The sequence below is a fragment of the Wasmannia auropunctata genome, unplaced genomic scaffold (genome assembly GCF_000956235.1).
Source record: "Wasmannia auropunctata unplaced genomic scaffold, wasmannia.A_1.0 LD335594.1, whole genome shotgun sequence".
NCBI classification, from domain to species: Eukaryota; Metazoa; Arthropoda; class Insecta; order Hymenoptera; family Formicidae; genus Wasmannia; species Wasmannia auropunctata.
In genome coordinates this window covers 81,580-97,705 of record NW_012027296.1, presented here as the reverse complement: position 1 = coordinate 97,705, position 16,126 = coordinate 81,580, and the positions used below count along the sequence as shown (strand labels likewise).

Below are 16,126 nucleotides of genomic sequence, written 5' to 3'. Positions count from 1 at the left end.
ATATCTTTATATTGTTATTATTTTATTATTTCTTTAAATCGCTACTCTTACATTTTACATCAAGTTTAATACTGAGCATTGCTTAAGGCAGATCAATAAGGCGGGATTTATATCAAATTATCTTTATACTGAATTTTTAGATTTACGTTTATGATTTACGAAAGTTTTGTTAAACAATTACATTCCCATCGAGAATCAAAGTTCTAACAATAAGTCAAATTTTGTCGAAACGCAGTAAACACCACGCGAGTTAACATTTATACATTTTCTAGGAAAATGTAACGTTCCACGTTTCAGACGTATACGTTACACGTAAAAAAAGTTTTTAAATAATTTTACGAAGAACTTTGGACCGCAATTGCCACGGTAATTCTTTTTTTCTTCCTCGCGTTGCTTTTATTTTGTGGCGGGAAAAATAAGGAGAGGCAAAGTGGTTGAAGGAGCAGGGGAGGAGAGACTTAATCCCCTCTCGAAATATCTTTTGTATCCTGCCCTATCCGAGACCTTAATGGATCGGGGGTAGTTTTACGTCATGGTCGAGAGCTGTTTTTCGAGGATACGCCCTCCTCCGCTCTTGTTTACGGCGGTTTTCCGCGCTCTTCGACCATAGCCACAAATTCGAGAGTTTTATGAGCTGTTTCGATCGTCGGGAAATACCAAAAATATTCGCTAAGGGATTAGTTGCGCCAAGTATTTTCAGGAAATTTTAGTTTAATGAAATTTACAAAGTGTCTTTAACAATAAAATAATCTTATTTGTTATAAGAAGTAATAATTTTTTCTAAGGGATTAATTCTTAAAAAGAACTCGAACGTGTAAAATTACTTTAATAAACATAAATATATAATACATATAAACATATTAAAAAGAGAGAGAATATTGTGTTTTATTTCAGTTATTGTATTGAAAGTTAATTATTTCATTCCTAAATAATTATGTATCAAATTAAATAACGTTTCTAATTACATATCTAAATTATTATAACCCTTCTTACGTTAAAATTGACACCTTTGTGAATGGGCCAAAGCTAAGGGTCTTGAAAAGCACTAGGAACGTAAAAGAGACACATATTCTCATAGAACGGACCGCCGTAAGGAAAGTTCGTTGGAGAAGCGGAATTCGAAAAGGAGGATTCTACATGCGACGCGGACAGGAAGCTATTCCTTAAACATTTATCGCGGCTGCCATATTTAAACGCGTAAGAGCACGGGAAACTCCGGGTAGGACTCGGCGAATCACCTTCGGGGGAGCCCCGCGGGGGATCTCGAAGTTCTCTCTTCATCCAGCACCCTGCGCACGATGCATAACTTCATAATTCACCTCTGTCGCCGTTGGTAATGTGAATATACATATATCGTGCTGGCGCTGTACAAAGCATTTCGAAAGAAAATACGCACGCTTCGCCGGATTTTGTAGTTAATTTCATACGGAAATCGTAGTATTGATTTGAGTCGAATAAATTTTTTTTGGACCACTGCAACTGAGACGATAGCCGAGAGAAAGTAGGTCACTTACGAGAGATAGATAAAAAAATCGACTTTTATTTTGAAATAATTTTTATAAAAATTTTTATTTTCACAAGGCGACTTTACACAATTCCTGTTTTATAAAAAGGAGAAGAATTAACAGGTAGAATTTTTATATTATAAAGTTATTTTAATTTTTACAAAGTGAGTAGTGGCATTGAAGTATCAATGACAAATGACAATAAATATTTTATAAAGTTTTCCATTAGTAGTTGAAAGTTTTTTAAAGCTAAACAATAATTTTATTTTGATGAAAAACTGTAACAATTTCCGTTTTACTTTATTTTTTTTGTCTTCAGAGAGAGAGAGGGGGGGGGGGATATTTTACTTTATAATATAAAAATTCTGTTCATCAAAATATTTTTGGATGAAAAAATAGTTTTGTTTCTTGGGTCAGTTACGAATTTCGATTTATAGAAAAAAAATATTAATCTGCAATCACACACATACGTACACATTCACAGTTATCATTATGAAACATATATTTTATTCAAGAGTGGGAGGTAGGAACTTGTTTTTTCTTGGACACTTCCTTGAAAGATGATCTAGAATATTTATAAATATTTATTGTAAAGCTATACAAGGCACATGTGACAGTACAAAATAAAAGAATTTAATTTAAATAAAAAAATTTTATATAAAAACACTTGACTCTGTAGACCTCGAAATATAATAGTAAAATTTAATTTGTGATGAAATCTTTTATTCTATTGAAATATACATACGTTCAAAAATATAGAAACTATGCTGAAATTATATCATACATTACATAAATAAATCATATATAAATTGTAATTACAATTACATTTAGCAAAATTTATATTTTAAAGTACAAATTTATATAGCTTTTTGATTATTACAATTTTTTAAATTATTATATAATCTGTTTTCTAAAGTTTGCAATTCTCTTGTTGATTAATACAAAGATACGTATCACTTGGGTTATTATTTTTAAACATTTTCTTCACTTTTGTAAAAAGGCTTTTTCTTTTATAGAGTTATAACTTTCTGCCAGTTATTGATATCAAATCTTTTATACAAATCAATATCGCTCGGATTGAGTAAAGTAACGCAATTTTGTAATATAATTTTTTGAAAAATTAGAGCTAGTATCATTTGGATTGAAATACCAAGACTCTTCAATGAGAATGTAAAGATACTACTTAGATTTTATAAAAATTAAATCTATAAATATTTATAGCAGAGATGTAAGGTATATGTGATCCCTGGGACTTATTTTCAATATATGTATATCTCGAAGACAGAGTCCACATAAAGATTCATCGGGATTTATAAGAAATCTATACGGGCCTCCCGCCCAATTCTGATCGTCCACCGGTGAGTTAATTAAACGCGCTAATGAATTAGACCGTCGGAGCTTCGAGCTTGCAAAGTTCGAAATTGAATGGAACTTTCCCACGCGGAATTAACATTAATTTTCCATGATTCCATTTACATTAATTAAATGTTAATTTGAAAAATTCACGGGCTTTGAGCAACATGGCTGTGTGTATTTGCGTAAGCAATTAATTGATATTGCTATTTATCAAGAGCATCCTTTGTTTCGTTAAAATTTTACTATACAGAAATTTACAAAAATTACCGAAGCTATTTTTTCTATCGATCTTTTTGGAATCTAGATTTTTATTCTTGAAAAATAAAAGCACGTTTTTAAAATAATTAAATAGTAAATATATGAATGTTTTTTTATGAATTCAAGTTCAAGAACAAATAAGTAAATTAATAACAACAAAAATAAATAATTAATAACGCTATTCAACAATAAATAATTTGTATTTGAGTAGACAAGAACGAGGACATTGTTTTCTATAATGTTTTGGACGCTGAATACGATCCCATTTATCAAATTGCTCAGTTATGTCCTGAGAAATTTACGGTTAAAATTGCAGAAAACGGTCATTTTAGTGTATTTTAGCATACTATTGTATAATTGCGATATATGACGTGTTGGAGAAGTTGTATTGTAATCAAAATTAAGTCATTAAAACTGAGAGCTCTTAAAAGAAATTTATTGTCGTTTATGGTTAAAAATATATTAATTATGATTAATATAGGATCTGTTGCATCAAGTTGCGACATATGGGCTATCAATGATCTATCAAATATTTTTCAATTATGTTATTCGAACTTAAGGTTTTTCCCGAGTTTTTCCAAACTACTGAATACTTATCTGATATCAAAATTAAGAAATTAACAAACTTAATTTAAATTGGATAAAACATATATCGAATTAGTTAAAATTTCAAACAATTTTACGGTAATTATATTAATTTATGCTATTAAATTATCAATTTTGGTACAACATAAAACTTACGGTTGCTTTTGTCCTTGTACTTCTTATATATTTTTTTGTTGAACGGTGTAATAGAATCATATTATATTTTAATGTCGATTAAAGACAATTTTTTTTCTTCAGTTAATCGAGTTTAACAGAAATCTATATCTCGGGATACAGTTGATAAAATATTTATTAGCACTAAAAGAAGATCACGCTGAAATTATATTGAGCAACAATTTTGAATTTCAACAGGAAGTACGTTACTTATTATCTTTATGCATCTATATTTGCACTTACATCTATTACTCTGCTTCACAAAATATGAAATACAAATATATTGCACCGTGGGAAGAAGCTTATTCTCTTTTTTGATTCGATCCTCGCCTCGTATCGTCGGATACATCATAATGTTTCTACTCACGCATCTAAACTAAAATAATCCCAAGCTTTCACATATTTTGTCTCTACAACCATCCTATATAGGTTATTGTTTCGTAAATTAAGCGTGAAAAGAATTTGTTTTTTTTTTACATTCTTTCTTTTATGTGCATTCTTTCGCGCGCGTTGTTCCTTTTTCTTTGTTCTCTCCTCGCGAAAAAGTAAGCGGAGTGTGCCCGCGTGGCAAAGAATACTTCATTAAGTAGGCAACGTTGGGCCCGTCTCTGGAAATGGCGGCAGCTTTTATTACGGGATTCCGCGACTTCATGAACCCCTCCCCCCCTCCCGAGTTCGCACGCGGTATTGCTTGGAATACCTGGCATTCTGGAACGAAACCTCCCAGATTTGCAAGCCCGCGCTCGCGGAGAAGCCAGTGAAAATTCGTGCGATAACGTCTCCCCGTGTTCACCTCTTTTCGTTAATATTCGAGTACTTAATGTCGAATTATGTCAAAACCTCCTTCAGAGAGATTTTTATGAAAAGTAAATATGTAAATAATATTTTATGAAAAGATTAACGTATTTCTCACGTTTCAGTAATTATTATTATTACAAATATGAAAAATTGGTATCTTCTCTTTTCGTGAATTTGTGCTTTATATGGGAGATATTTTTATTATTTATATTTTTACGTATAATATGACAGCGAACATATATATATATATTTTTTTACGTATAATTTAATATGACAGCAAACAAACATACATTTGTAAATGAATATTTTATTAATCATTTTCATTTACTTATTTGCTTCAGATATTTTTCAAGATTTCAAAATTGCAAATTTTAGACGTATTTTAGGCAAAATATGTTTCTATGTAGTTCATTTAAAAAAGTCTAAAGTCTATCCCAAACATAAAATTATAGCTAATAGTTAATTTTTTATTAATTAATTATATAATTAAAGAAGACTATATTAAGTATATTAATTTTAAAAAATTTTTTGTTAACAAAAATTGAAATATCTTTCAAAGCAATATTCATTTTCCTTTTACATGTCCAGTAGAATATACATATGTCCTAGCATATGTAATAAATCATATCTCTAATAAATATCTAGTTATTAAAATCATATATATAGATCTTATTTTAAAAAGGATTGTTTAAACTGTATAAATAGTATTATAAGTATATAACTGTATATATAGTATTATAAATATATCATTTTAAAAATAAGAAACTATTTGTATAGTAAAACAATTTTGAGAAATTTCTTTATTATACAGATTTATTTAAGAAATTTCTTTTAAATCTCTTACTAATCATGAAAGCTTTGGCATGGTGCGCAGCGTTATCTCGTATGGCGAGTAAGTAAATGAAATGCGATTACTCTGATATAATATAAATTTCTGATAATATTTATACTGTATATGAGATATAAGTGAAACTCTCGAGTCTCTTGTATCTCCAGAAATATGGTAGTGATATTGGTTGCGGATATACGCGATAGATTAAACCGAGAGCTTTTGAAGATCTACTACGTAGTTTTTTTTATGTACATTTTGTTAAGTTTCATACTTTTATTATATAGGTTAAGTTTATACATTTTGCGATCTTGAAAATACCTCAATGCAAATTTCCATTAAAATTTAAAGATATCTAAACAAGATTAGAAACGCAAGTGCAGTCTAAAGCGGGTTTTGGTGTTTAATAATATTTTTTTTTATTCTACAGGATATAAAAGATGTTTATCAAGCATCAAAATTATTAAATTATCAATTTAATCGTGATTTACGTATTCCGGATTTAAGTTAGAGCTATGTTTCAAAACCGACAAAATATTCGGCGTACAATTTGCTTGAACTTGCTGGAAGTTGTAAGATTAAAAAAAAATTATTAAGTACCAAGATCCACTTTAGAACGCATTTGGCGTTTCTGTAATCTTGTTTGAAATTTTCATGATTTCGATTAGATTCCATCTTAATTAAAGATGTTTTATTTTTTAATTCAACTATATGGATTCGTCATTTTTAATTGTTTTGATTTTACATTATTTTTGTGGTCAACGAAACTCTGTAATACAGGATTTCGTTAGAGTTTGAAAATAATTTATTCTTTCCATTTATCCGCCATATTGGATTCTATTTTGTGGATGCGAATTTGTAAATTTTAATCCGATTTTCATATTCAACGACTATGCACAAAAAATTTTTTAAATAATTAAACCTGACATGTTTTTCTTCAAAAAAAAAGATCAAACGTGAAAACACGTTGAATAATGAAACGAAAGTTTAAAAATTTCCGATTACAAAATTGAGAAATAAAAAATTGTAGTAAAAGTAAATTGTGAAAAAAAGAGATTTTGATGCTTTATTTACTCTGTTAAATAAGACGAGAACGTAACGAAACGTATAGCGAAACTGTAATGCTGCAATGTAATACCGTTATAGCCGAGATATAGTGCGGCATAACTATATCGTTGCCAATATCATGTTACTACCGGCATCATTATAACGGAGTGGAACGATTCCATAGTCGCGGTGGCTTTAATCTCCCGTTGAAATTCATGCGGGTTAAACATTAACCCTGGGTTTTGCGCAAGGCGGTCTTCATTGCATTGCGATGCACCTGCGCGAATGCCTGTGAGCCGTCCTGTATGATATCCGCGCGTGATGCATTTAATATAGTCAATATCCGGGCGACGCGGAATAATCAAATCGGCCGAGTGCGGCGCCGTTGCATTTACCCGAATCGGTGTATCGATCTTTATGGTTTTCGAGCTATATGTACGTGAAGCGAAGAGAGATGCATTGGGAAACGTATTTCTTTTAATTTTCAGAGTGGTGAAAAATTAGCTTCTATAAGATTACTCTGTTTTTTACGTTGTTTGAAATCACAGAGGTCAATCACTACTAAAAAAATGTACAGTGATTGCCAATTATGGCAACACAACACACTTTATTGCTAGTACTGCTTTCGTATTGTCAGCAATATTGTCATCTATTATCTCATATACTGCTATCTATTACCTCATGTACTGCTATACCTATTGCACAATATTCCTAATGTATTGCTATAGGTATTGCTTGAGGTATTGCTACTTTTTTAAAGTAAATCAGTGAAATCATCACTGATTTTTAGTGTATATCATTTTCCAATGTCATACTTTGAACTGTGATAAGCAATGACTATTTCAATGTTGTTTCAATGATAATATACTGATTTAAATAGTAAATATCACTAAAAGATAGTGAGTTTCACTGTCAAACAGTTTTGAGAACTAATTAAATTCATTGTTTTTTTAGTGATATTCACTATTTGAATCAGTATATTATCACTGAAACAACATTGAAATAGTCACTGCTTATCATAGTAAAGTATGCCATTGGAAAATGATATACACTGAAAATCAGTGATGATTCCACTGATTCACTTTTAGAGAGTATGTATTGATAGCGTATTGCTAGTATTGTATTGCAATCCTAGAAATATATTCCTAAAAAAATGTACACTGATTTCCACAGTGGTTGATCCCTCGCGGCCTCGGTTTGAAAGTCTCCAAACGCATCAGTCAAATCATATTTTATTTGAAATTCTAGAATTGCATTATTATATGTGCAGAATTGGGAAAGTTGCTTTTAAAAAGTAAACTGTTACTGTTACTCGTTATCTGCCCAATGGAAAAAATAACTCGTTAGCGTTATCGTTAACATAACACATTCCCTTTTTTCAAATCTCTTATACACATGTATTGTACGCGTACAAAATAACGATTATATCCGTTTTTCTATTCTGTTACTATGAGATGCAACTTCATTATTATTACGTGTTACTGTATTAAAAAATATATAATGTTACCAACTTGTTTAAAGAAAAAGTAATGGTAATGACGTTACAAGTATAACATGCGTTACTTCCCAATTCTGATTATATGTATGTATATACATACAAGTTGATAATATTTTAGAGTTATTTTGGAAGAAGGTTGACGAATATTTCTTAGGCAAATACGTGTTACAACCGATGTAGAGCATCATGTAATGCCTTTCACCTAACCGCCAAATATCTCGGCGTCATGCAAATGCTCAGCAAACGCTTGCGCAAATTGTCTTACAATTGACCGTCGATTAATACCACGATCCTCTCCAAGAGCCATTAGCGAGCTATAAATTTAATCCCCGAGTTAGGCTTGAAATTAATCGACCAAATCACTTTCTTCGGTAAGATCGGGGCAATGTCGAAATTTTCAGGATTTCCACTGCCGACGTCACAAGCGATTTAAAACGCTAACAAGGGACCCTCACAAAGTGCACAATAGCTACAGCATAGAGAAAATTATCCAAGCATCTTGACTCCCTTTGGATCACTTTTCACTCAAAAACTAGACCGGAAAGGTCTAGATAAATATAAATAATAAAATAATAAAATAAATTTTATTTTATTTTTTAATATTTCGATAAATTATCCAAGTATCTTGACTCTCTTTGGATCACTTTTCACCCAAAAACTAGACCAGAAATAAATTTGGGTGGAAAGTGATCCAAAGGGAGTCAAGATGCTTGAATAATTTTCTCCATGCTGTAGCTATTGTGCACTTTGTGAGGGTCCCTTGTAAGACTTTAATGCGTTAATATTTTCAGGTGTGCCATTTTGATATTTCGAAATTTAGAACATTGAAAACAATGCAATAATTTTAGTAATACCAGTATTATCATTTTGAGATATTATTTATTTTGAAAATGTGTTTTTTTTTAAATTACATATACAGTGGAACTAGATAACTTGAGCCTCTACAACTCGAATACCTCTATAAGACGAAAATTTTGTTCATCTCCTTCTGCTCCGCTGAAGAAAACCTCTATAAATCGAAATAAAACCTACCTTAACTCGAATTATTTGTCAGGCATTTAAATATATATTTTACCTCTGTAACTCGAATTTAAACTAGCCAGACCTCTACAAGTCGAAGTTCACCTCTATAAGTCGAACTTCCATTGTCGCTACTTTTATAATTCGAAGTAGCTACATGTGTAACCTAACCGTGGAGTAATAGCCTGGTATTTTGTTTTATGGTTATATTTATCATATGTATTCAATAAATAATTCACTGTTAAATATTGATTTTTTTCCTCTAAAAGCCATTATAATCGGAAAATTATAAACTCTTGTACAAAGCCTCCGTAAGTCGAATTTTCATATCTTAACCTTCTTTTACTCGAATTTCGATAAGTCGAAAACTCTGTAACTCGAACAGTTTTTCTGGTCCCTTGAGATTCGAGTTATCGAGGTTCGACTGTATATTAAAATATGTAGTGTATATTCTAATAAAATATACAATGTCTGCAATTCAAAAAAAGAAAATTACAAATATATATATTTGTATTTAATGCTCATTAGCATACAAAATTATTAAATGGCTTGTCAATTTAATTGTGATATTACAGTCCGGATTCACAGATTAGGAGCTGCATTTCAAGACCGACAAAATATTCGGCGTGCAAAATGTTCAGTTTACTTGAATTGGAAATTGTAAGATTTATACAAAAATATTATTGTTAAGCACCAAGATCCGCTTTAAATTGCATTTGGTGTTTCTAAAATTCATATATTTGTTTTATAATTTCATGTATTAGTTTTAGAAATTATTTTAAACAATAATTTTATATTGCTGCTATTTTAGCAAACTAAAATATTTAAAGACACATATGTATTTAAAGACTTTTTCTTGAATCTCGGACGCTGCACATCTTTTAGAATTCTACAGTTTCAATATTTAATAATTTAATAATATCTTATGATTTTATACTTTTATATCTCATTAGATTTTTACGAGATATAATATTGACTTGCTTTATTATTTCAGTTAAGTCTGTTTCGTGGATTTAAGTATAAATAGCAATTCTCTAATATTATACTTTGAAATTCTTATGAAATTCTTACTATACGATATATGGTATATAGGGCTATAATATTTCGAATTTTAACATTGATTACATTATTGGATGCTAAAATTTTGTGGCTTGCAATTTTGGGATCTACAATAGTAATGAAGGAATATAATTTCCGAGAATATTGTATTGTATTCATGTTATAATTTTCCATAATTACAAAGAGATAAAAAACTATATATATAGAAATTTTAGATACATATTTTAAATTGAGTAATTTAAATTTTTTCGTAAAGAAAACACAATTAAATACTGGTTTTATATTCTCGTAATTTTTAGTATTGAAATATTCGTGACTGAAATCTTGATAATTAAGGACACTCTGTTAATTAAGCACACATGCACATACATCAAAATTCTATTTAAATAAAAATGAAGGCTTTAAATTAGATAGAAGCGAAAAAATTAGTTTTTCTTTTAAGTTAAAATTTGTATCTGTACAGAAATTAATTTGTATAAAGACCATTTATTTTCAGTTGTCATCTCGAAGGCAAGCGAAAGCTCCAACAAACTCAATTTTCCCCTCGTCATTTTTGAATTCCTAATGCAATGCCGAAGTTTGTGCATCTAATTTTTCAGCACTCGGCATTGAAACTCTCGAAACAATCATATTTGCGCCCTTACCATGTAACCTCGACGAAAATGTCTGATGTCGTTATATTGTCGCGACGACGATGGTATAAAACGGCAACAACTATCGCGCTTATTATTGCACCATTATCGTAATAATCGTGAATTTGAGTTTTATCGCAAGTTACACACGCAGCGCGCGTAAAGCTGTGTTAAACTAAACAGCATTTGAGATTGAATGCGTTCTGGAAATTAGGATCGATAGGGGTGGGAGAGCGGATATATAACGGCGATTGCTGTTGGCATTATATTAATTAATGGCGACGCATTTATTACGAATGCCTGACATTTACAATGGATCTTGCGTATGAGAAACTAACGTTATGCGGCTGTTAATGCAACGCTCGCAAGCGGGATAATTGAATGGACGGATTTAGCTTTGGGTAATCACTAATTATTCTCCGCGCGCTATAACGCTTATTGAGCCTTTGTAAAACTGGTGTTCCCCGTGCGTTCACGAAACATTCTCCATTTTTCTTCCGTCGTAATATTGAAGGAAAAATATCATCAATTACAATCTCTACAATTTTATTGCTTACCATATTTTTTTGCTATTATTAAACTTAAAAGATTATTTATCTCGTGCATTAATTGCTTATTGAAGGCAATGTTCTTAATTAAATACACTCCACTCATGAGGCTTTCAATTATGAAACATTGAAGATTGAATAGCTCGGAAAAAATTATTTAAGCTACATAATTATATTAGTATGTAATACAATATGCAGACGTTCAAAGAGAATTAGCTTTTGAAATTGTTAAGAAAACGTTAACGTCACCGGCCTTCATCGTACTTCACGTCACTAAAAATTCTCATTAATATCTTTGAAAAAAAATTCTTTCGAGTCTCACAATTTTTTTTACAACTTTTCCTTATTATCGTTAAGGACATCGAGCACTGTTTCAAGTCTTCCGCGAGACCAATCAAATCACAAATTAAACTTGCAACCGTACTCGCTCCACGCGCAATCAGAGATCCCAAAATCCTTCGGTTAGGGTTGTCCAGAAAGAGAAAAAAAGACGAAAAGAATATTAATTCCCTTTCGATAATCGACGACGAGAGTGTATTTCTCGGGAACAATCCCATCGTGCGTTGTCTCCTCGCAGCTCGCTGGTCGAGTGAACACTGACTGGTGTAACCGAGACAAGGATCCGAATATATCGAGCGATTCTGCCAGCGCGACGCGACGCGACGCGACGCGACGTCGGGGCCGGCCGAAGCCGGCGCGAGCGCATGCGGAACGGACTCTAGGTCAGGTCACGCGGGTCAATCGCCGGGGTCGTTAACACCGTCGTGAGACCGGCCTTATACACCGGGGGGCGCGAGGTGTGCGCGCTCGCTCCTGCACGTGCGTATCGTCGGGGCGCGCGCACCCGGCGCGGCGGCCGAGCCGTCGTCGTCTCGTCGCCGAAGGCGCCATCAGGAAACACACGGCGGTTTGCGGACGGGGGCCTTGAGGAATCTGCCCAAACGGTTTCGAGGTTTCCGTCAGAGAGTAAAAGCGAGAGGAGAGGTTCATTAACGAGTCGACCCACATTTCTCCTCTGCATCTTTCCGCTACCGCACAGCGGGGGGATTTTTATATAAATAAACAACGCATTGCGACGCACCAGCAGCGGCGCGGTAAACGGGAATTTAACCCTTTACTGCCACTGCGGGTATGGCATACCCGAGAGGTCAACCACTATGCTGTTGGAATCAGTGTACATGTTTTTAGGAATATATTGCCAGTATTGCGGCAATACAATACTAGCAATACGCTATTACATATTAGCAATATCTCAAGCAATACATTAGCAATACTTGGCAATATTATGCAATAGGTGGCAGTACATGAGATAATAGATGGCTGGATATTTACCTACTGACACTACAAAAGCAATACTGGCAATAACGTGTGTTGTATTGCCATAATTGCCATAATTGGCAATCACATTTTTTTTAGTAGTGGTTGACCCTTCGGGGGTTCATACTCGAGATGATTTCCTTTATCTCATGTATACGCTATAACTTTTTTTTTATAACTTTTAATAAAGATACATATACATTTTCTTGTTATCATTTTACATATTTTATTTTAGAGTCCGACATTTCGATTGAAAAGAAACTTTTATAATATGTAATTATTTGTTCACTTTTATGCGATATTTTTACACGGCATCCAGTGTGCTGTTTCTTCTGTAACAAAATGTACATCTAGTGCGGCAGCGGAGGGATAAACGTATTAAGCTAAATGCACAACGACAAGTAAATGAAACTGTAAATATAAGATACGTTCCAGGGACAAAAAGGAAAGATCTTCTCTTTGACTTTCGTTCTGTGTGTCTGTAGACAACTCCGGTATACGTGTACATTTCCTTACAAATACAAATTTCTAAGGCTTAACCGTTACGTTTTACAGTGACAATTGTGGATTATTGTAAAGCTTGGCAACACGATATCGCGCGGCCATCTTTCACGATTATAACGGTCTGCTGTTATTTTAAGGAGAAGGCGGCAATATTTTAGAGGATGAGGACGTTATCCCGGTCTTGTATCTCTGGTCCATTTCAACAGACTCGCTTACCGTATTTCCTATGAGGTAGAAATAATTGACGCGTATCGTGAGCAGAATTTATAATCATATACTTTAACGCTAAATCACACTTTAACGTATCCTGTGTACAGTCATTTTCAGTGAAATATCATTATATCGCGTGAAACAAGATGGCGCGCGAACGTTACGGTGCGACTTTTATTTCCGCGACTGCGGAACTTTTCCGCACGCTCTCTTTCGACGCCGTTAATATCCGGTTTCAATTTTCGAGACTGAATTATATCGCCTTTTTACGCCCTCCCTCCGTGTGCTGATGACAAAATGGGCGATCGTAACTCAAACAGAATTACATTTCTTTCGCGGCCGACCGCTAATTCTCACGCAGCCGGTCGAACGTCCTTACTCGGCTGGCAGGATCAACAGTAGCGCGAATTTACAGCCAATATATCTCTCTCATTATTTGAAATCCGTAATAAAATATTAAATGTATTTTTAAAGCTATTCTCACGAAGATCTTAAAAAATTTAATTGAAAAAATGTTTTATTATCAAAAAATTGTACTTGTAAATAAATTCTTCTCCGTTTAATGTCCCAAATCTTTTAACTTGCTTTTAGAAACTTTTAGTTTTTGTTGAAAATTTTATGGACACATATAAATTTATCTAATAAAGAAACTTTTTCTAATTATAAACATTTCAGTATTTTTTCGAGGCTAATTTTTTTCAGAGTACAAATTTTTTCATGAAAAATTAAAAAAAATACACTCTAGAAAATTAACAGAAAATGTTCCATGGACTCTCGACTTAATCATTTTTAGATTATTCTTGTTAAGGCGTGCAATAATATTATAGATATCATTTTTTAATGTATTGAAATAATGTTAATAAAAGTATTCTTCAAATGAGTTTAATCTTTTGATGAATTTTGTAAAAAGGATTTTTTGGGATTAACGTAATAATTTAAATATTGACACAGATGCGAAATACGATTATTTAATAATCTGTAGTCATCGAAAGTTTGGACTTAAAGATTGAACACACACGTGAAACCGCAATTGTAATTTTTTGCATTGTTCAGGCCTTCTAGGCATCGCGAATCCGATCGATTGTTCGACGAGGCGAGTCTGGCGAACTCGTGAAGTGGCTCTGATTAAGTGGCGCCATTAGAGGGTGGTACTCGAAAAACGAACATAATCATTAGTAACCGAAGCAGTTTCCGGCACTCCCTCTAATAACTGACTCGCACGCGATCGTAATTATTATTTGCGGCTTATATCGGTTCACTTTCATCGCGGGATCGGCTTATCAATCGAAGTGCTAGCGCATCGCTGTTCTAGAATTGGAACAACCAATACTACTATTTGAAAAGTAAAAAACATGTATCTTGCATATTGACGTGTGTAATATGTCTCAACTAAAAAATTTGTCCGTGCTATTTTCTGTCTATTCTTAAGTAAAAATAATTTTATGTTATTAAAAAGGATAAAAGAAAGACAGAGAAAGAGAGGAAGAGAGAGAGAAATTGTTTAGTTAATACAATATTTGTCAATTGGTTTACTTTTAAAAATTTGATTAATGTTTCGGCTTATAGAATTTTAAGGTTTTGTTTTACACAGTGGATATACTGTTAAATTTATAGTGTCAAATTGAACCTTATTTAAATTACCAGTGCTTCTACTTAATAAATAGTTATTTTTAAATAGAACAATGGGATTTAACTCAAATTTGGGTTAAATTTGAATTGTTTTAAATTGTTTAACTCCATCGTTTTAGTTAAAAATAACATTTATTTAGCAGTGGCGAATTATTCAGTTTGACACTATAGAACAGTGTATAGATAATATTAATTGTAAACTGTTAAATATTAAAGAAACAAATTTAAACTAATTTCTTGACTGAAATAACATTTCGTTATTTTTTACTTCCATATGTGTCAAAATGTAATATTTCAATACAAAACATGTGGTTAATAAAACAACCATTTAATCAACCCATTTCTGTGCTTAGTTTTGAAGTGAATAATTCCATTCGTTTATATTAACTTATGCACTTATTGTTAGTAAACTAAATTTGAGTCAAATTTAATACATTTCTCGAGTTGAATTGTTTAACTTTATTGCTTTAGTTAAATTAATTATTGAGTAGGAGCAGTGGCGGTTTATAGAAACCATTAAAAATGATTTGAATTTGATATAATTTGACATTATAAATTCAACAGTGAATACATCTCCTAACGTGACCCTAAAAAAACGTAGATAAAACAACGCCTGTATCCCTTAAAGAGGTCTTAATAGAATCGCAGTAAATTTAAAAAATTTTTTTTTGAGGAAGAGAAAGAGTGGGAAAGGGAGAGAGAGAGAGAGAGAGAGAGAGAGAGAGAGAGAGAGAGAGAGCGAGCCTAAGTCGCGCGAAAGCACCGATAACCGGAACTATTTGTTAGAGCCCCCGGGTGTGTGATACGCACATTCGCGCCCGACAACATGTACTTCGGGGCCTTTATGCGAATATAAAGCACGCTTTCACGCATTTCGAACGCCACGTTCTGCCGCGTGCCGTAATATATAGGGTGTTTCGAGCTCTCGTCGCTTCGTAACGTATTACAGCGAACAAAATCAAAATCATAGAAATCCGATATAAAAAAAAAAATAAGAAGTTTATTGAAGTTACAAAATCTTGCTTTTTAAAACATACTTCACAATAAAATTAGAATTAATAGATTCTGTTGCGGTAATCTAATTAAAGATATCGCCACAGCATTTAATAGTAAAAATTCAAATTTGGTATGATATAAATTTTCATAAAGAGGGGGGG

At 32.5% G+C, this 16,126-nt stretch overlaps 1 protein-coding gene across 1 annotated transcript in view; it reads left to right on the top strand.

The window, feature by feature from the left end:
* Positions 1–16,126, top strand: part of LOC105456668 (inactive rhomboid protein 1) — a 79,046-nt gene that overhangs the window by 24,907 nt on the left and 38,013 nt on the right. The gene's annotated exons all lie outside the window — the stretch shown is intronic.